Source organism: Ambystoma mexicanum, chromosome 2p, assembly GCF_040938575.1.
Source record: "Ambystoma mexicanum isolate Mex_15411 chromosome 2p, UKY_AmexF1_1, whole genome shotgun sequence".
Taxonomy (NCBI): domain Eukaryota; kingdom Metazoa; phylum Chordata; class Amphibia; order Caudata; family Ambystomatidae; genus Ambystoma; species Ambystoma mexicanum.
In genome coordinates this window covers 669688238-669711647 of record NC_090923.1, presented here as the reverse complement: position 1 = coordinate 669711647, position 23410 = coordinate 669688238, and positions in this window count along the sequence as shown.

Below are 23410 nucleotides of genomic sequence, written 5' to 3'. Positions count from 1 at the left end.
TTTATTGTAGTGCATTGGGCTCCTGTTCCATTCTTGATCCGTTTAGTGTTCCATGATCGAGTGAACCTCTTCTGCCCAGATTCATCACCAAACGCAATAGGACTAAGTATCCTTCCACTATTGGTGAGCGAATGATTAGCCCTCATGTCCCAGATACACTTAGACACTGGTTTCTTCATTTAACCCCTCCATTCATTATTTCTCCAACTACTGACCATTGTAGCCACTTTAGTTTGGGTTGCTTGTGGCTATGGATATAATTTAATTGAAATTGTCAAAATTAGACCCAATCGAGGTTCTGTTTCTTTGTGACTGTAGATAGACTGTGTTATACATCCTAATATTAAATGCAAATGTGCAATTGTGAATACAATACAGATTGTGGAATTTACTCTATAGCTACACAATCCTGATTTTCCTTATTTTCTCTATATTTTCTACATTTTTGTTCTTTTGTATGATCTATGGCTCATGAAGAAGAGAATTTGCTTCTCGATACGCGTCAGCCGCCCACAATGAACTGAACCTTCTCTGCCATTTGCGTTTGGAATAAATAACTCTTGTTTTTATATTCAAACAATTGACTGTATTATTATAATTGGCTAAACTGGTTTTCTAATTGAATATTTCGATTATGAACTGTCAATAAGATTTTGTTGAACTGATATTTAGGTGTCTTTTTGACGCAATATAAAGGTGTGCAGGGGACGGGAGGGTTCCAGTTTGGACCCTCTTTTTCTTCGCTTCCGGAGGGGGAGTTAACCCTGGGAATGGGGGATATCAACAAGTATACAGTGGACCGAACTTATATATAAAATAGGACAGCTCATGGGGGACTCTGATGTGTTCTATCCTATCAATGACACCAGACCCTAACAGGAAACCAAGGGTGAATGTCACCATAGGGGGGAAAGAATAGTTTTCCTTGTCCGGCGATGCTATAGATACTCAGAGTTTCACTGGAGCTCATAGTAGAGTTCCCTTTACAGACGCTCTCCCAGTCTCAGTGGGAGAGCGCAAAATGAATGTACCCCAATTATATTCACGTCAGACTCCAGTAAATATTCTGGGTCGGGACCTGATGACTAAACTAAACATGACAATCTTGTTTACCGAGAATGGTATAGTGTGCGCCACTCCTGGAAAGCATTATTCAAACGTGTGCGAAATTATCAGAGCATACTCTGGACGTGCAACAATGACGGCTATACCGCTAGAACCAAAGGTTTTCGCATATGGCGTTTGGGTGCTTATGGCGGGATTGCCAGGCCTCACGGACAGACCTATGAGAACCCCGGATGAGTTTCTATTCACACCAAGAATACCCATGCACGAAGAGGAGGGACAAGTATTTCCTTTAAGGGTGCAATTTGCTGCAGTACGAGGGAAAGTGGTATTTGTCAAAGGATGTGATGATGAAGGCAGACAATGGGGTGCGATTGTCACCATTGAAGAAGGGTACCGAGTGACTGACGTCACCGATGACGATCTGTTCGAAGAACACGCTGACCTAGAAGAGACAAGGGTGGAAGTGAGTCTCATATTTTGGGTCAAAATGATCAAATGAGAGGTGCCACAGAGAATGATGTTGGCACTAGTACATCCGGAATACTTTGATGACGACATGGCCCAAGTGCCTGCCGCAGTATGGACAACAGGACCCTACGATGTAGGACTCCTGAAGGAGGCAGGGGAAGTGAAAATTAAACTGAAGCCAGGAGCAATTTTACAGTGAGCGCGACAGTATCCCATGTCCAGAGAAGCATGATGGATCAGGGCATCCTTGTGACGTCAGAATCGGAGTGTAACATGGTGATTTACCCTGTCAAGAAATCAAAAGGAGGGTCTTGGTGTTCAATCCAAGATTTAAGAGCCTTAAACGATATTGTTGAAGCCGAGTTCCCTCTAGTCCCGAACCCCTCTACAATCCTATGCAACATACCCACTGAGGCAAAATATTTCACGGTGACGATTTGAAAAATGCATTTTTCTCAATTCCATTGCACCGTGACTCACAAGATCTGACGTCATTCACTTTCAGACAAATGCGTCTGAAAAGCAAGAGGTTGCCACAGGGGTACTGCGAATCCCCATCAATCTTCAACAGAGTCCTGCAAATGGACGTAAGCAACATTGCGGTGGACAGTGTTGTCTTGCAGTATGTAGATGACATTCTGATCTGCAGCACCACTGAAGGGCAATGCAGGCACAACTCTGTGCAGCTATTGACTATACTGGCTGAGAAGGGATACAAGGTTCATAAGGAGAAGTTGCAGTACTGTCAGCCAGAAGTGTTATACATAGGCCAACTGATCTCTCATGAAGGGAAAAAGGTAACCCCAGAAAGGGCTGAAGCCATCATGAACACGGTCAAGCCGCGCACAATAAAACAGATGCAAAGCTTTTTAGGCCTGTGCAATTATGTCAGAGCATAGGTCTTTGACTACAGCTCATACACCAAGCCCTTGCTTCAGGCCCTAAAAAAGGGCCAGGCAACAAGGGAAGATATCGAATGGACTGAGGCAATGGAAAAGGGGTTTACAGAACTCAAGTGGGCAATTTGTAAGGCCCCAGTCCTTGGGATACCTAATTATGCAGAGCAGTTCTACCTGTTCTCACATTCCAATGGTAATTTTATGATGGCAGTGCTTGCGCAGCGAACCTCGCTGGGGTACAAGCCCCTACCAAATTACAGCGGGAATCTAGACCCAGTCATGAAGGGCCACTTCCCATGTGAACAAAACCTAGCTGCTGCCACATTCGCTATTGAAAAAGCATCATCCATTGTGATGGAGTGCTCCGTGACGCCGTATGTTGAGCACTCACTGTTTGCCATATTAGAGAAGTCTAAGGGCACACTGACATAAAGCATCCGCCTACGAGGTGATCATCTCCAACCCATCGATCAAAATAGTGCGATGTAAAACTGTGAATCCAGCTACGTTCATAGCAGAGCCAGTCACAGGGGGAGAACCTGTACACAACTGCGCAAATTATGAGGAAATCTATGATGAGATCCCCAGGGTAAAAGAAAATGCCCTGGCAGGTGGAGAGATAGTCTTTATTGACGGGTCTTCGAGAATTGACCAAGAAGATTGACAAAGGTATATAGGCGTTGCAGTGGTAAAACACCTAGCAAATGGATCGTTTTGAGTACTCGTTAGTGCACGAATACCATCTCATTATTCGGCACAGGCTGCAGAACCATTGGCACTGATACTCGCCATTGAGAATCATGCAGACCAGGAAGTAACGGTGTACAGTGACTCCGCCTATGTGACGTCCACCGTACATGCAGGTCTCGCACGCTGGAAAAGGAGGGGCTACCTTTGAGCAGACGGCACGCCAGTGCAACATGCAGCCCTATTGGACAGGCTGATAAAAGCACTACAGCTCCCAGTGGGCATAGCGGACGTAAAATGCGCCGCTCATACCAAGGGGACGGATTTCGTGTCATGTGGAAACCATGAAGCGGACATGTAAGCCAAATGTATGGCATCCAAGAATGAAACAATCATGGACGTGGAGGTGGCAGGTACCCATGAGCGGATGATGGTGGCGCGAGCCACACCAGAAGCATATAGCAATATGGGGCAGACTCAGCTAATAGAGCTCCAGGGGGAGGCACCTCAAGAGGAGTAAAATCTGTGGAAACGTCGAGTGTGTTCTTTAAACCCCTCTGACGGGTTATGGAGGCAACACAGTACTGGTAAACCAGTAATGCCTGTCACGCTCCTAAAGGTAGCGCTAGAACAACTTCACTTCCCCATCCACATGTCAAAAGAAAACATAGCTGCAATGATCGCAAAAGACTGGTTCACACCGAATTAAGTGGAGCAAGTAGCATTTTTTTAATGGAGAACTGCGTTATCTGCCAGCAGTTCACCGCTGGGCACACATTAAAAGTAATGAGAGGGATCATTCCCAGATCAAATGGACCATTCCAGCACCTACATATCGATTATGTCGATATGATTCAAGTGTGCAATGGGTACAGATATTTAATTGTGGTGGTGTGTCCATTCTCTAGATGGATAGAAGCAGGTCCCTGTACACACCCCGACGCTACCTGTGCTGCCACGTTCCTAGTGAGGGAGGTGTTTCCTAGATGGGGGGTGTGCGAAGTAATGAGATCAGATAACGGGGCTCACTTTGTAAATTCAGTTTTCGAACAGATTATCTTGTTGCTTGGTATAAAGCACAAGTTCTCAACGGCATATCATTCTGAGGGGAATGGGATATGTGAACGGATCAACGGCTTGCTTAAGGAGAGGACAGCCAAGTTGAAGCTCACATTAAAGAAGGGATGGCTGCACTGTCTACCACTGGCATTGTATGCTCTTCGGAACCAACCTGGCTCCGACCATCACCTCACGCCGCACGTGATGGTTACAGGCAAAAGGATGAGGACCCCTATTAACCCCTGAGATAGAGCTAGTTGTGATGCCCAGCCGAATAGAGAAGTCCTGGGAACAGAGATGCAAAAGTACCTAGACTGTATGAAATCCAGCACCTCTGTCATTACAGGCCATCTGCAGCGACGGCGAAAAGGGGACGGCGCAGCACAAAACACAGCAGGAACTGCTGAAGCAGACACCGAGAAAGGTGTATATGCACACCTCATCTTCCCTGGTGTCAGCATACTTGTGAAGAACTTTACCAGGAAAAGGTGGGACGAGCCAAGATTTAATGGCCCGTTCTTTCATAGAAGACTGCACCCCATCCGCCGTCAAGCTCCAGGGCAGAAGGGCATGGATCTTCCTAAGTGACATTAAACCCTACATAGGAGAGAGCCCTCCAGCTACATCTAACTGCGAAGTAACCACAGACAACGGGGAAGAACCGCAGCACATGCAGACAAGATCCATGGCGAGGAAGAAGGACGCATGAGCAGAAAACCAAGACAAAGAACCCGGATGCAAGTGTGGCATAAAACTGGACAGGTTCCCCAACCAAAGGGGGATAACGACATAACGAACACTCTGTACATCCCAGTTGCCGGGTAAAGAGAAGCACATCCAAAGCCACAACAACATTGATAAAATGAACTGTTGAAAGCAAAGCACGACATGCCCAAAGTGATACAAAGAATCAAGACTCTGATAGACTGTAAACAAAATATTCACCAAAAGTGTGACACAGTATCCTGAAGCATCGAGTATCAAGACTTTGTGCACAGAATTTATGGTACATGCCAGCAGAAGTCTCAAGTGGGATGTGCTAGCCTATTTTCAGCTTGTGGTGTTATCATACCCATCACTCATAGGGAGAGAAGCCAGTGTCACAGACTTTATTCAAGATCCAGCTAACAAAAAAGTAATCAGGCAGCTGCTAACCGTCATCGCAGAGGTCTTCGCTGAGTTACCCGAGCACAGTGAGAAGGAAACAAATGCTTCCACCGCCAATAGACATTGATGAACTCACGTTTAATTTGTTCTTCCAAATAATCGAGACGTGCCCAGGGCTCGTCGGGAGAACAACTGATACACACACTTATATCAGAGATCCAAGAAACCTAGCTCAACTGAGTCAGCATTGGAATAAATTAAATCATTTGGTAGTAATCCACGCAACGGGAAGGTGCAAAGACTGTGCGAATCAAAATAAAAGCTCATGATCAGGACACAGCCAAACAGGACAAATATCCCTATCACCCGAGGACACCCGGCTAGCACAGAACGTCCTGTTTAGATTAGTCACAGACTATCCAGAAATGGTATGAAGGCCTGCAGATGTTGATGTTATCACCTTCCTTAGAGATCCGGCCAACGCCCCACACATGGGCACACTACTCCATGGAATAATGCTCCAAGTGGAACTGTCCAACTTCCAGCGAGAATTCCTAAGGAGATTCCAATGAGACCTTTCGCTGAGGGACAGATCGAGGAGACAAAAACTGTTCACGCTGCAAGAAAGGCCTGTGATCTAGAGACTAGAAAACAAGAGCAAATGACGTTGACACCAGAAGACAGCAGATACGCATACCAAGTCTTCTTCCATCTCATTGAGAACTTTCCAGAAGTAGTGGTTAGACCCAACAACGTTGACGTATCCACATTCCTCAGAGACCCAGTAAAGAACGCTCAATTAAACAGGCTCCTGAGAGCCATCATAGCGCAACTAAGAAGCAATTATGGACATCCAATGCTGAGGAGAGCCCTAGAAGGAGGAGATCCAAAATAGAACCTTTCGTCATCCTACCGCCGTGGAGCAGACAGAGGAAAGAGACACTGTTCTTCAACGTGTCACAGAGAGATGGAACGAAAGGAGCGAACACAAGAACTTCACCATCTTATTTTTCTTTTCCTTCAACCTTCCCATATTTCTATTTTTTCATATGGTCACTTTTGCTTTTATGTTTTGTTCCTATTTTTGCAACATCTTATTTTTATAATTTTAACTCGTTTTTTACCTTTTCCATATGTTCATTATTATTTTTGTTCCTATTTTTACAACTCTATTTTGTGAGTATAGCTCAGTTTTTCCTATTTTTGCCACATGTACACTTTCAGTTTTTATTTTTATTTTATTTTGACTTTTTCAGCATTCCATTTTGTGTGAGTTTGTAGCAGTTCCATCGTTTTATTCTTTCGCATGGAACTGTTTCCAGCATGTCCTCAGGACCAAGGCAAATTCGAGGTGTTCATTGGGACCTCACCTACTACAGATACGCATAAATAAATATGATGTACCAGAGTTGATAGCCTAACCTTTTTCCATAGTCTTGCGAACAGAACCGTGCTGCATACCCAGAGACTATCATCATCACCCACAAGAGGGGGAAATTTGAAGGCATTCGACACTTTAGTAATAATAGACCTTTTGAACTGTGAGATCAAAGCAAGAAAAGAATAAAATAATTAACTATGGACTTTATCAAAATGGGGGCCCAGAACAGTAACATAGTTCTACCCCCAGCAGAAGGGCGCCTCCACATCCCTGGAAGAAAATGCTGCAAATTATCGTTCCGAACGATAATGTGCATATGTACAGTGATTATTGTTGTTTTCCTATTATTAACAATCAGAACTGCTTTCTTTATTGGTGAGCGAAGTGTCCCATTATCAGTACGACGACAGGATAATGAACGTCAGGGTCACACAAAAGCACACAGACCCTATATAGTGATTCCAGTTCCATGAAAAACTAATGATGAAGTAAATGATTTGAAACTGAATGTAATTAGCAGTGATACGTATATACATGAGATAATTAATGGGGAGAAAAGCATGAGACAAGGACAGCAAGAAATGAATGATAATGTAGCACTGACCACGGCACGCACCCACACACAGAGTGCACACAAACAAGGGCAAGTGTCTGTGGCTACAAGGCTTCCGACGAAGGCAGCAGAAAAGGAGGGACTGCCTGCCAAACAATCGATTCCTGAATACAAGGGAAATGCCCAGGAAAAGCCAAGTGAAATACTAAAGACTGAGGGAATAACAAAATCCCTCAAAAGAACAGAAATGGCCACTAAAGAATTCACAGAGAAGATACAGATGCTAATAAAGTATTTGTTCCCATTCATAGCCCAAGCAAAGAAACCACACGAGGAGTTGAAGAACAGGACTATAGAAACTATGACAGCAGGCACACCTGCTCCAACGCAAGGAACAAGCCGCAAGCCCACAACACAGCCTCACGTTGGGAAGTTTGCGAACAAATGGTGGTCAGGGGAAACTGACAACAGGCTACAAAAGGGAGGAAAAGGAAACGCAAAGCCTTCCCCTACCACAGGGACACAGTCGAGACAGCCTGCCCCACTGAGATACCCAAAGTGGAAAAGCAGCACAGATGCATTCAGAGACATAGTCATAACTAACTACAGAAGAACGCTAAAAATCTAGAGAAGCCCTCACGAAGATTCCAATGAACGTAACGACTACCTGGATAGCCCAGCCCATCTTGGAAACAACATATGGTACCAGCACATGAAGGAAGTAGGACAAAGGCAGTCAGAAGGAGAATGCTTTGTCTGTGCACTCCTGCCATACAGTATGGGAAAATCCAAGATCTTTGTGGCTGTAGAAATTGATGTCCAGACAGCTCACTGTATGTCACACGTAGCAATGTGCAAGACCAGAGGCCAGTTCATGGGCAATGATGCCTCCCTGAAATGGGCAACAGAAGCAACTGACCCTGACGAGGATGATTATGTTCAGGACATAAAGACAAGAAACAAAGCCCATACTAAAAATCATGTAATCAGATACGAGAACCCTGGAGTGAAGAGAGCTGGAATTAGACGGGAAGTGAATCAGAAGCTAAACGTTCAAGGAACAACTCCAGAGGAGGCTCGACGTTGGAAGAACAGAGGCCAAATGCAGATTTGGGGGGCAGTGCTTTCACCAGACGGATGGGAAAAGGGAGTGGTAATCTGCAGAGCCTGGATAGTCATTGCTCAATACGAACCTACCATCAACATAGTATGGAACGGATGCAAGCCATTATGGCCAAAACTCGCAAAATTGCTCACATGGCTCGAAGACAGAGGAGGGCCCCTGCAGATAGTACCACTGGAAATCCCAAAGTTCTGCTTCAGAAACAATGGTACGAGGAAGATGGGAGAGAACCAGAACTGTGGACAAGTCTTTGACACCCCAGGAATGGTACATGGTACCGCAGTAATTATGGATCATTACTGGGCGTGTGGATCCAAAGCATATATAAGACTTCCGAAGAACTGGGGAGGCATATGCACAATAGTAAACGTCAACGTTCCTGCGCTAGTGATCCCAAAAAGTGACCTGAGTATTGACAGCTTCCCGAAAGCAGAAGTTCACCTGAGGAAAAGGAGATCTGCGGAGCTAGTATCCCAAATGAAGAGAGAGAATTACTTTTCTACCAAATCGAAGGAGGCATTCCATGCAATCCCATACGAACACAGGCTGTTTAGCCTCACCTCATCAGTATTCACAACAATACTCTGGCAACACATCCAAGTTGGAGCAAATACTAAAGGGTTGCAGATAACCAGATGGGAATTACTGCAGACCATCAACACCACTGTAAAAGGATTCAACACGATCAAGGAAGAACTGCGAGCAATCAGACTAATGACCCTGAAAAACAGATATGTGCTTGACATAATCACTGCAGTGGATGGAGGTGTCTGTGCAAAAATTGGAGAATCATGTTGCACATTCATACCATCTCAAGTTGAAGAGAATGGAACCCTCACAGAGGCCATAAGCATGTTGACAAATCTTCAGAATCAAATGATTGATAAAAACGGATGACGTGGACGATGACAGCTGGCTTGGGAACCTGTTCTCATGGGTCCCAATATGGATGGCTGATATATTCAAGTTTCTGGGAGCCCTGCTAGTAATGATACTACTAGGTTTCTGTGTGATCAAAATAATCATCACACAGTGCCAGAAAACAGCAAAGAAAGCCATTGGGATGAAGATTATGGTCGATGTAGAGCCAGGGTGGAAGCCCAGAGACCTAACTGATGAAGAGATAAAGGACTTTGTGAAGGCCAATGAGTTTGTGCCAGAAGGAACCAAATTTGCATACCCTAAGAAACAAAGAAAGTATGAAGGAAAATGGATTTACTGCAGTCCAAATGGACAATGCCAGCTAATGACCTGGAACAAGGATGAACATGTTAAAACAGCAGGGAGTTTGAAAGGCGTGATAAAAATGTTGACTCCAAAAACACATATGTTCACGCCAACATGAACCAACCCTGAAGATGATGAACAAAACACTGAAGAATCAAGAGAAATGGAGACGAAAAAATTGAAGAAGCAGTGGTCGATGAACCGACCAGAAGGGGGAGTGTAGAGGAGGTTCCAGACATGACCTGCACCCCTGCCCCTCAGTTCGATCTACCAGGAAGGTACCCGCCAAGGGGAGTGACGTATGAAGAGCAAATGAACCAACAGAGAGCTGCACTGGGACTCTGCCCAGTATACATTAGAAGATCCGTGCCTGTTGAAGTGCCCATAACAAGACAACCCAGGGCAGCGCGGTACCCTATCAGACAGCCATACCAGCCGCTGATACGAAATGAGGAGTACCTTCATGCGGTCAATGAAGAGACCCCTAAAGCCTTAATGGAAGGCCAGTAGAAATGACATAAGCGTTTGAACAGACTCGCAAATGAACAAAAGTATCTATCGAAGACAAGCACGCTAGTGCGAGTAGCTACGAAAATAAATGTAATGGACACAGAGAAGAGACAATGTTAAAACGTAAGGAAACGGTGCTGCGAGACAAGATGGAAGCAACCGTCCTGTTAAACGTGTGTAAATAGGCTTGAAACGCAAGATGCTAAGAAACCGATACTGCTTGCAATGCTTAGTAGAATAATAGAAGCGGCATGCGCCAACTATATATCTACCTCAAGAAGCACATTATACAAATGCGACTCCATTTTGTAAAAGCAGAAATGTACCCAGGCGGCCAGAGGCCTGACAGGCCAAGTTTTCAAAACCCAGCCAAAGGCAAGAGAAGGAGCGGAATCGAAACTCAGCGAAGAGCGGCTCATGCCTAGGAAATTGAGGTCAACCAGAGAAGGGGAGGAGAGCATCAACTCACAAGAATCAGGCTCCGGAGCATACCAGCTCGCCCGTGAAGGTCAAGATAAGAGAGGCCCAGGCAGGTGGCAGAGCCGAAGCAGAATTAAATACAATAAAAGCTGGAAGCTGAAGCAGATTCATGGTGAACAGACATGTGACCGGCCAGGCACGAAGAAGTACCACAGCCTGATGTCATCCAGAACCTGAGGATGCCATAACTTCTCCTGATAAGAGACTACAGTCCTGAGGCCATACCCAGCCAACTAATTGACACATAGCCCTAAGATACTGATTGATGGAAGGGAGGCAGGGTGAAACCTGGGACACCAGGCACCTGGGTTTCCATTCTGCATGCTGCTAATTAAAATGGGGATTTATGTCTAGGGGTGTAACCCGGCCAATCACAATAGACGAAGTAATCTAGGGTCCTATAGCCAGTAGAACCAATGAGACGTTGTACTTGTAGTGACGTCTATCACGAGTAATGTAGAGGGTTGGACATAGACACCCACCCGATAAGAGTTATCCAATCGACATGCTCTGTTACCGTATACAGATATAGCACCTATACTTAAGTTACCTTTCCTAACCAATTATATTGCATGATGATTTTTGTAAAGTTGGACGTCAATGATGATGAGTTTTATGCATAAAAGTGGCTGTTCAACTGAAGTTCGGGGAAGTCGGGGCGAGATAGGTGATCGCAACGCTGCTGATTTCCCTGTTTGATGTACTTTCCATTAAACGGACTTCCCTTTGCCAACTTACTGAGTCCTCATTATTGAGTTGTGCTGGAGTATGTGAGTCCTGCACCCCCTGTCCTCACATGGTGCAGCTATCTTGTCTTACAAGCTCAGGAGGGTGTTTACAGACCTACGGGCCCGTCAGTAACTTCCTCCCCTCCGTGAACACAACCCTGCATGTGTTACCATAAGAACCGTTGAACATTATACGGCTTTTTAACCTGGTTTCTTTTTTAAATATGCTGTCAGATCCGTCATTTCGAACCCTTATTTAAAAATGTTCTTTCGTGATAACTCCCCGGATTGCCCCTTGATTGGTTTGAACATTTCTCTGTAAGCTCGAGAGTAAATATGTATGCCCCTCCACTAAAATAAAATCATGAGCTACCATTATGTATAAGACCTTCACATCTTACAAAGGAAGCATTTATTTCAATTGTATCAGAGCTGGCTGAAAACTGGCCTATGTGGTTCTGAAAGCTTGCAAAGTTCCAGAAGCAAAGTTCCGGAAGCTCCGCAAGACATCCCTTTTCTCCTCTTCTTTCTCGATCCCTCTCCCCTGCTAACCTTCCCTTAGTCCTGCACTGCCTGCTGACTGGCTGCTCGGTGTCCTCTGAGTCTTACAGGACATCAGCACCACCTGACCAGTCCTCTGCACTTGCCACCTGGCCCAACTTGCACTTCTGCCTGGCAAACTTTGCACCACTGGGCTCAGATTGCGCCTGCAGTCCCAGCCGTACTTCCAATGAACTCAGGGCCCTGCTGCTCTGGGTGCACTTTGCCCTGCACCCTCCCCCTGCACGTCTTGTTGCGCACTTGCACATTCTCAATGACACAAGGTCTCGTACGATCCTGGTCTTGTCCTCCCTTTGTTCCCCCTCCCTTGCCTTGTTGCGCCTTGAAACACTCGTGTATAGGCGCGCATAATAAATAACAAATCAATCAACCAACATGTGTTGGCATAATAAAGTTATGTCTTGCTTTCTTGCATTCTTTTATTTTAGTAAAGAATGTGCACTAATGATAATATTAACTTATTTTTAGAAAGCATGTACTGCAGAGGTGTAGCTTCACAGTACTGGAAATAATGAGTGCTAACCTTACAGAACTCAGTGGTACCAATTCTATTCACCTCAAAAGGATGAAAGACTGAGGTGGTCCCACCATGTTTCAAATCTGTGGCCTGTAGGTTGCCCACATTTTTCTATGCAAGAGGCATACATCCACTGAGCATTGGCAGCTGGTTTATTGTGGGTGGTTGGCTGTTACCCCTCACCCTTACTCATTTGCATTACTTCACAATGCAAATGACCAGTCGCAATTTGCAACACAGTCACTGCTAAACAACTGCCTGACCACGACACAGGCACAATAAGATTCCCATGGGCGGTAAAGATTTCCATCAGATAGGATACAGTGAAGGCATCTTCTGCCCTTACTCCCCTTGCCTGTGTCAAGATGGGGGTGTGATCCGAATGATGACCCCAGACCCAGTATTATTCAAAAACAGCACGAGGCACGTGATCCCTCCCTCTGCACACTGCTGCCAAACGTGTGCCATGGATTAAAAGGAGAGAAGAGGGCACCATAACCACCTCAAAGTAGCCAAGGTAAGTGCTTCAAAAGAGAAAGCTAGGTTTTTGCATTTGCGCTTGTGTGAATGTATGTCCGTGTGTGCATGCCTCGATGAGGGTTTGTTGAAAAAGTGTGTGGGAGAGTTAGTGTATTTATTTATTTATTTATTTATTTATTTATTGTTTGCTTGTTAGGCGCTTGTACAATACGAATATACTATTTCCAAGTGCCCAGATGGCAGGGAGGGAGGGAAATACATTACAGCAGAACATTTTAGAGCAAAGGGGAAAGAGGTAGAGGAACGAACCTAGTATGTCTTGTGAGTGTTCACAACGTGTGTGTGTGTCATGAATACGTTTTTGTTTGTGTCATGTGTGTATGTTTGGCTGAGGACTGCCAGGGTTATCAATAATCGCCCCTTCCTAAGAACAAGGTCATGCGGTGGGTAAGTGCGTATCAGCAGCATAACAAGGTTTTTTACAGGGCCTTGCTGGGATATATTGGGTAAATCCAGCATGCAAATGTCTTTCCAGAGCAATACGCCATATTTTGAATATGGCCATCATGAACATTTTTTCAGTGGCAAACCTGCCATATATTTTGCATAGGTGGCATGAAAATATGTCCCTACAGTGGTAATAAAGACATGTATTGTCCACAGGCAGCATGAAAAAGTATTCATGCTGCCATGTATCAGGCACATGCAGCATGAACATATTTTTACAGTGGCAATACTGGTTTCATTGACACAACCAGCATGAACATGTTTTACAGTTATTATAACATTTCACACACAGACAACATGAAAATATGTTCTTTCTAGGGTAAGACTTACATGTGCAGGGCAAAGCCTGCATCAGAAGTACTTTTACAGTAGCTTCCTGGAATACATTGTGCACATGCGAATTAACTTTTTTTTACTGTGGTATTACTGACACATATTATAAAATAAGAGCATGTTCAGGTCTGACCCTGGGATTTGTGTGGCCCCCTGCGACAATTCATTTGTGTGGCCCCCTAATATACATATGTAGTGACATCAGTGACGTCACAGAAAATAACATCAAAGAATGAATCCTTAATAGTTGTGGGGATAATGGGATGTTTCCAGAAGTAAGCCAAGAGACAAACTTGGTGCTGGCAAGTAGTTGAATGGTCACTGTTATTATAACATATGTGTCAATATCAGGAATTGGTATTTTTTGGAGTAGCAGGCAGTGTTGACAGACAGGCCTTATTGAGATACAACAATTTGCCCGGGAGCACACACTTTGGTTAACTGGCAAAGACGGGATTCGAGACCAGTCTGCCACTCAGGCAGCTGCAGTTAGTAGACAATTTGTTTGTGACATTTCTTTTTGCAAATTTGGCTTGAAAAGAACCTTTGACTAAAATGCAGTGCAAAACATGTGATTGTGTTTTGCTAACTGAAGATAAGTGTTGGTTTTGCAGCAGTTTCATATATGTGCCCAATTTAGCCAACCTAGCAACACGCTTTGAATTCACTGTGTCTAGATGATGATTTTTCCTGTCGAGAGAAATGAATATCCAAACAGCACTTGTTATACTTTTCAAAACACAAGGTGAGCTGCATACCTATGTCTTCTATGTGACTGCAGGTTCCAAGGACGACAGGGCAGGGATTGGGTCTGGGGCATTGTGCCTCTTTTATTGCTCATAGCGCGATTGAAGTAGAGCCTATATACATGTTCGGTCTCTAGGCTGAGAGAGTTGGAAATTCCCATACAAAAATTCCAAGTAAGATTCCTAAAAGTAGATTTTAAGAACTTGTGAGAAACTAGTAGGATTTTGGGGAAAATAATTATAACTCAATAAAAATCTATATGATGCTGAAATACTTATTCCATTTTTTGTGAAAGTCGTATAGTTTTGAAGTAGGATTTATGTAAGATCTTATAAGATTCTGATCAGATCTGTATAAGTAAATCGTTAAGAAATTGTTGTATGGGTTTCACAGGGCTTCATATGTTAAGAAAATTAGCGCAGGGCCAGGACCAGGCCAGGGAACAACCTCTCCAGTCTCCTGGATAGCAACTGGCTCTCTGGGCACAGACTGCCCATGCCTAGGGCAGCCCTGAACATGTTAGCTACTGGCTGGCAGCACAAATATAGTTTTAAAAGCGATGCTGGCATATATTGTTGAGACAGTCATCATTGTTTTTTCTTTTGACAATGTGTTGGAAAATGCTGCTGTTGGTGGCGTCCCAAATCTTGTAGCATTTAATGTGTTTATGACATTTTCCGAAATGTGTGGTATAAAACGCAGCAGCATTTTAACCCATTAAAAAAAAGCCTTTGTCCAAGAGAACCCGCAGAGAATCAACAGAAAATATTCAGGCTCGCTACTCGGGGCAAATGGGTCAGAACTGGGCAAAATATTTACCCCACCACTGGAATAATCAGCTTCTGACATGGCCCCTGAGATATTGCAACAGTGGAAGTGGGTATGTGTTATGGGCTCCGGCGCACTGGAAGCCGTGTGCCCCTTTTTAGTAGAGGCATCACATGGTTTGGGCCACGTGACACTGCACGAGCTCAGGAGGGGCTGAAGTTACAACAGTATGGAATGGACATTTAGTGGACAGAACCAGTCTACAATCTAGAGGTCACTGGGGCCGAGCGGGTGGAGAAAATGGCAGCAAAGTTAACATCGGAGTGACATGTTACAATGAAAGTAAAGCGGTGCTTCCTTCACTAGGAACAAATGAGTGCAATCCTCGACCAATTTCACAATAAATCACATTGATTAAAAGAGAGACGTCATCCCAGTTTTTATTTGCGCCCGAAGTGGGTCAAGGATCAGCTCTTATCGAGGGCTGGAGGCCTGTTTATCTCAGCCCCAGTGAATCATTGACCACACGTTTCAATGGAAAGGAGAGTTTTTACAGTGTGGATGACTGGGGGGGTTAGGTTTTTATCGAGGGCCGAAACGCTATGGTGTTCAGTAGGCACTCCGTGTATTGACTTAGTCAATACGTACCTGACGTTTCACACGCAGCAAGTGTTCTGTTTTGCAATGAGGAAGCAGGGGCGTAGGCATGGGCAGTGAGGGAGATTTATAATAAAAAGTGACCTTTAGACTGTGCCAATTCACACACGTCTGACATCTCCGGAAAACGGTGTTATTTACTTTTACCCCAGTAACCTCACGTATTTTAGAGCCCTTCTGAGGAGGAATGGCGGAGGAGTCCGCCCTGCCGGGACATGCGTGCTGTCGGGAGCAGTCGCTAAGCTTCACCGAGCTCTGTTACTCGTTAACTGTATGTAGGAGTCCCAGGACAACATGCAATGGAAGAAGTCAGTGGGGGTGGGGTTCCTTTGCTCCTTAGTGATCCTATGTCAAGTTGGACACGTTGCACCAGTGCTGGCTTTACAGGCAAGTGCCAACGGTTGTAAGTATTCTGTCCCACCTGTTTTTTTTCTTCTTTTTTTACATAAAAATAGGTCTGCAAGCCCCAATCCACACACGCGAAGTGTTCGCCTAAAAATCCAGCACTTAGGTATCGCACATGACAGAAGGGTAAAACGCATGGGGGTGACTCACAGTTCAAGTAATGAACACCAACTGCTGTGAAGAGGCAGTGGACCAGAATCCCAAAAAAAGAGCTCCAATGAAAATTGGTCTTATTGCTGAAATGCGCAGTTCACCTTACTCTTAAAGGTGACCTGCACTGCGCATTTCAGGAGGTGTTGGACTGGAGCGCAAAGATACGCTGTACAGCCCCTTGCATAATTAATGCCGGCATGCTCCTGGCAACAAGATTTGACAGGCTCCCGCCAACCACGTGGCTGCTGGGAGCGCGCCTCTGTGAAATGATCGAAAAACAAGGAAGTATTTCCATCGTTTGGTTTAAACCATGGCTGTCACACTTAAAGAAAAACTATGACGGGGTTGGACATGACCCTGTCATGTTTTGAGTCTCCCCTTGCACCTGTTACCCAACAGGCACAGCAGAATGACCCTAAGTTCTTTAAAAAAAAGCATCCTGTTGGTGAATTCTGGATGCCCTTCCCACGTTCCCAATGCGCAATAAATAAACAAATGCACATAAGTACCGCTGATTTGTACAAATGCGCAAATGGGGGGGAAAAGGGCATCTGAATGAGCGCATCTGAGATTCCCACAGATGTGGAGAAGCAAGCAACAGTGCAGGGAGGTGTTGTGCGAGAGGTGGTGGAAGGAGCTGGAGAGTCTGGGGAATGGTTAGCACTACTTGACACACTGACACACTGCACGAAGGAGGGCCTTGCAGCTCTGCATACACTGCAGGAGTTGCAGGGCAGGTTGTTGGGGAGGAGGTGGTGGGAAGTCAACAGGGAGAGGGTGTGGCAGAGGTGTGAGGCAGCCTGGAGACAGACCGGGAGAGGGGTCCAGGTGTTTTGCCGGAGATGGAAGAGCAGTAGGTGGGAGAGACAGAGGGTCGGTCCCCACAACGTATATCTCACGAGATGAAGAGACTGAGGCATGAGCAAATCTCCAGCCCTTGTAGAGGTCCGAGGCAGAGACTGGTGTCCGTTGCCAAGTTTCAGGTGGTACAGACGATATCCCAAGCCCGGGCCTGGCAGTGCCTTGTCATGGGTCTGGAACTATTTTAGCTTGCCCGACGGTAAGGTTGTGTTGGTGGAAGAATGCACTCTGGCATACCCTGCCTCACTGGCATCTTGCATAGGTGGGATATCAAAGAATGATTGCTACTTGGGAACAGCACATGACATGGAGGTACGGTCTGAACTGGGGATGTTGCGGTATTGATTTTCCAGTAGTTTGACACTCTGACCAATTGATGGTATGACACAGTTATCACGCTGCGTTTATGTATTTACAATGTTCCCCAAAAGCACAACTTTTTGAAAAAAAGTCTCATCACCTTACACAGACTGATGTAATCTGAAACCAGCACGTTGCCTTAAAGTTCATTTATGTCATATTAAATTGTAATTAATGTTTCTTTGACTACATTTGGGCAAAGCATGACCAACATAAAATGTGCTCTGTTTAAGTCTGGTCCCAAGTTTTGAAAACGGTAATGCGGCTATTCTACAAATTTGTAATTGATTACTATTCTACTGTACTCCCCCAGCGACTAGCCCTTTCAAGGGAATGTATACCCTATCCTAACAGAGATTTAAACTGATCTGTAATAGTGTTCGGTGTTGTAGGTGTTCGCCTTTCCAGCCGTATATGTGCCCTCTCCGAAGCCGCGGGATTGGCTTATCTGTGGTAAATCACTTATCTGGATGAGAATATATCAGTGTCAATTCAATTCATGACCCCTGATGAATAAGTAGCTTATATTGGGTCAAAAGAGGTTTTAGACTGCCTACCCATTCAATATCTGGCCTCTCTGCAAAGACGTGCAGCTGGTCAGTGTCCAAGCCCATTCAAAACCTGGCCTCTGAAAGATGGACGTGAATATGTCACACAGAAGGCTATTCTCTATGCTTATTCTACACTTGGCCTCGCTGGCAAGACTATACACGTGTTATATTACAGGTCAGTTTCTAGACCCATTCAGCACCTTTTCTTTGCCATCCCATTCTCTGTATTTTACAAAGCCAGACCTCCTGGATTTGCTGATGCATTTATTATAGATAATATGACACTTCTATTGTTGGCATTATGGCTCGTCAGGTCGTAAAATCAAGGGGTGTTTTAAGAGTGACCAATACAAATCCCAAACCTGCCCAGTCAAATTCACTACATGTAAGTGAATTTGACTGGACAGGTACCTCCCCTATCTACTCTAACAGCTACTCTATCACCTATCCCACCTCTCTCTCAAAGCCTGGGAGGAAAAAGTTTGAGAAAGCACTCCTGGTCTCTAACCCAGGCCTGCCTATCGCTGACACCTACCTCAATTCTTACTCCAGGCAGCCTATCACAGACATCCTCTTTTTTGCCTGCTCCTAGGACCTATGGACTCCCCACATGGTCTCAATCGTCTCCCCTTTCTCCTCTTTATCCATTAATGGTGAAACCAGATGGGAAGTACTCTTAGCACATTTCCCATTGTCTAGGTGCATCATTAATGTCTATTAGAATGGTACTGTCATCGCCCAGGGCTCTCAGCCCAACCTTCTCCTTCTTGATAGGCGTTTTCCGTCTCTCCTGAACTTCCTTCTCCTTCCTTCTCCTTCCAGTCCTCTTTCTGTCACCCCCACCCCCTTCACTACCACCAGTGGGTGCACCACATCCCTGTACTCCCCTCAGAAAATCTTCAAAGGGGGCAACCAGCTTCACTTAGCTACTCTCAATGTTCATTCTGCCATGAAACGCTCCTCTGACATCTGCCTCCTCCTTCTTCAAGACTCTGACCTTGACATTCTCTCCCTCACCGAGAGGTGGTTCAATGCCAGTTCTGTCACTGCTCTTGATACTCTTCTTCCTGAGGGCTACAAGATCCTCTACAAGCCCAGGCCCAACCGGTCAGGAGGCAGAGTGGCCCTGATCTTCCCTGAATTGGTCCCTCCTACCATCATACCCACTCAATCCTATTCTTCCGTCGAATGCCTCTCCAGTCTTGGTGTTTCTCCAACCCTCTCGCTTACTCTCACCACCATCTGCAGGCCCTGTTGGCTGGTCTCCCTCTTCCTTACTGAATGGGCAACCTCACCTCTTTTCTCCTGACCTCTAGCTCCAAGCTTCTCCTCCTCGGAGACGTCAACATTCATCTTGACTCTTCTGATGCGACCAATGTACTCTTCCGCGACCTCTGTGACTCTCTTTCACTCACTATTCTTCCCTCTGGTCTGACCGACTCAGCCAGACACATCTTGGATGCGTTCATCTCAGCAGACATCCCTACCTCTAACCCTCTCACTAAACATCTCTCCTGGTCTGACCATGCTCTCCTCTCCTTTCACCTGGAGCTCTTGGGCTCCATGGCTAAGCCTCTGCTCTCACTGCTAGTCTCAATCTCCATCATTCGAGATGAAGCCAGAGTAATTTGCTGCTTTTCCCACAACTTTCATCCCCCCTCGCACCTGCCATTGACTGTCTCACCGACATAGCTCTTGCTAACCTACTCCTCTCCATCTCCAACACCCTTGACATCATTGCCCCTGTCATGAGAATCCATATGAAGCCTGCCTTCAAGCGCAACTGCTGGTATGATTCCGACCTAGCCTCTCTGAAAAGCAAGTGTAGAGTGGCTGAATGGAAGTGCCAGTCATCAAACACATCCACCGACAAAATGGCCTGTCGCCTGCTCCAAAGGCAATACTGTCTCTCCATCCGCTCCAAGAAGTGGGCCCATATCCAAGCTTGCATCTCTGGGTCTGCCCACAATACGGTCAAATTGTTCAAAATCTGTAAGGAACTCTCCAATCCTACTGCAATTTCCACTTCTGCTCTTCCATCCCAGGCCCTCTGTACTGCAGTGACCACCCATTTCACAACCAAAACCCAGGACATCCTGTCCTCACTCTCCTCTATCTCCCTCCGTACACCCCCACCTTCTCTCAGGCCTCCCTTGGCCCTCCTCTCTCCCTCCCCCATACTCTCCTCCTTTTCACCCATAACACCAGATGAAGTCTTTAAAGCTGTCTGTTCTATGAACGTCTCCTCCAAACAGGTGCTCCCCCTCACTTCCAGAACTATCAACATTTCCTCTCTCGCTCCTGCCTTGGCTGATTTCTGCAACCATTTGTTTACCACTGGCTCCTTCCCACTATCCTTCAAGCACTCCCTTGCACAGCCTCTCCTTAAAAAGCCATCTACTGATCCCTCCTGCACTGCTAACTGCCTCCCTATCTCCCCCCCCCTTCCTGGGCAAAATCTTGGAGAAGTTGGTCATCTCTCAAGTGACCCATCACACTGAATCTGTTGGCTGTCTCCACGACCACCAGTCTGGCTTCAGAGCATCCAGAGGCACGGAAACACCTCTCCTTAACACCCGTGAAGACCAGCTCTCAAACCTTGACTCCAACTCTCCTTCTGCTCTCATCTTTCTTGAATTCTCCTCTGCCTTTGACATGGTCAGTCATGCCACCCTCATAAAGCGGCTCCATGATACACTTGGTATCACGGACCTGCCACTGGATTGGTTGGCCTCCTTCCTGTCTAATCAACCTTCCCAGGTGAAACTGGGGCCTTTCCTTTCCTCCATCTCACTTTCTACCTGCTGCATCCCTCTGGGCTCTATCCTATCACAATGGCTCGTAAACATCTACTTTGCCCCTCTAGCCCACCTGATGTCCTCGTCTCGTCTCACTTCCAGTATTATGCTGATGACACACAGTTCTCCTTCAAGCTTCCCTCCACTACCTCCTCTTCTTCCTTTCTCATTCCGGACTGTCTGACTACTATCCAGGCATGGTATACGGCTAATAATCTCTGCCTTAATGCCAGTAAGACAGAGATCCTTCTCAATGGGACCTCTGCTCCCTGCTTCCCTCCCACTCTCTGTCTGCCCCATTTGGGCCCCCTCCCTTCATCTCGTGAGACTAAAAACCTTGGTGTCACCTTTGACTCCTCTCTTTCCCTCTCCTCTCACATCACAGACCTTTCCAAGAAGGCCTACTTTCTGCTTTACCTCCTCAAAGGCATTCTCCCCTTCCTCACCTTCCCCCAGAAACTCAAAATCTCCAGAGCTCTGGTCCTCTAGGTTTGATTATTGTAACAGCCTCTTCCTCAATCGGCCTCTTTCCTCTCATCGCCCCCTTCAACTAATCCAGAATAGGGCTGCAAGACTTATCCTTGGCCTCAAGCCCAGGGACTGCATCTCTCCAGCCCTTAAATCTCTCCATTGGCTCCTGGTGCCTGCAAATATCAAATTCAAGACCCTCTGCATCATCCACAAGGCCTTCTGGATCCTGGGACCGTGCTACATCCAACTCTCTCTCCCTAAATACCTCCCTGCTAGAGCCCTTCCGTCCTCTAGCTCCAACTCTGCAGATCAGACGTTTTTCCAAGCAGAAAGTGGGGGATAGATCCCTCTCTTCAGCAGGTGCCTCCCTCTGGAATGGCCTCCCTGCCCCTTTCAGACTTGTGCCGCACCTCCTTATATTCCGCAAGCTTCTCAAGACCCTGCTCTTCTCTACCTTCTTCCCTCTCCCCCTCCTTTGCTAATACCCCACTCTGCCGCTGCGACTGGTGCCTTGGTCACCTATGAGTCACACAGTGCAACAGGCCCCCCCTGACCGGTCCATACCTGCACCCCACCCAAACCAGCTCTGCCCTTCCGGACCCCTTTCCTTGACTAGCCTGGTGGGTTGGTCATCCCAAGTCTGGTCCACCCTCCCTCCTCTCACTTAGACGATGGTCCGGCCCTGGCATCCCCTGCCCCATGCCCCCCCCCTAAACTCTCCTCAACACTCGCTTAGCCCCGGGCCCTTCTTCCAGCCCCCCACCCCTTGCATACTATGCCCCCTCCCCTGACCATCACTTATCTCCCCTGCAATGCCCCCTCCACCACTCCTCTGCCCCCCTGAACTTCTTGTTACTGCACTCGTACGATCCGAATGTCGCCTAGTAGGACCGTTATTGTTATTTATCTCCCATGTCCCCCCTCCCTTTTTGCCTTGTGGTGCCTAGAAACAATTTTTGCTGTATAGTGCACCTTATAGATATTCAATAAGCAAAATAAAATAAAAATACATTCCATATTAATTTCATCAAGGCATTGATTCGCTCGGGGTTTCTGTTAGAGATAATAAGATACAGATGTGTTCGTAACCATTATAGGTAAAGCATCCGACATTTTGTGTGGCCCCAAATTGTAAGCTTGTAGTTTTCTGTACAAAACATAAAATGCATCAGTTTTCCATAGTTGCTACAGCAGAGCTGAATAGTTTCTGACACTTTGACAGGGTTCATTTTCCATAGGGAAATTATCAATGTTAGTGTAATGGTTTACTTTAGAATATACATGTATGCAATGCCTAGGTTGCTGGGTGTTTGTTATAAACCTTTTGTGACAAAATGACACATTATTTGAAAGAAAAGCAAAAGTGCAGTGTGTCAAGTGTGCTATTTGCTTCTCACCTCCAAACACGTTTTGCATTGCGTGTAGTTCTAAGCAGCCTGTTTCATGTGACAGATTTATTGCCACCCCCTCTGGAATGGCCTGCCTGCCCCTCTGAGCCTTGAGCCGGATCTTCTTAAATTCTGAAAGCTTCTCAAGACAATCCTTTTCTGTCCCTCTCCCCCTCCCCTGCAAATGTCCCCGTCTGCCCCTTGACTGGCTGCCTGGTTCCTTCTGAGTATTATAGGGCACCAGGCCCCCCTAATCCAGTCTACCCCTACACTTTGTCTCCTCTGGTCCCCCTCAACCTGCACTTGCCCTGCCCGCCCGCTCCCCTGCACTTCTCTGGCCTGGCCTGCATCCTGTAGGCCTTCCAATCCTTTCCCTTGCACTTAGCTCGTGGACCATCCTTCAGCTGCACTCTCTGCTTTGCCTGGCCCTGTCCACCTGGCCTCCTCCGGCACTCGCTTTGTCTCACGGGCCCTTCCGCCCTGACCAGCACCCCCTCTCCCCTGCACTTCTATTACTGCACTTGCACGTTCCGAATGTCACAAGGCCTAGTAAAATCATTTTT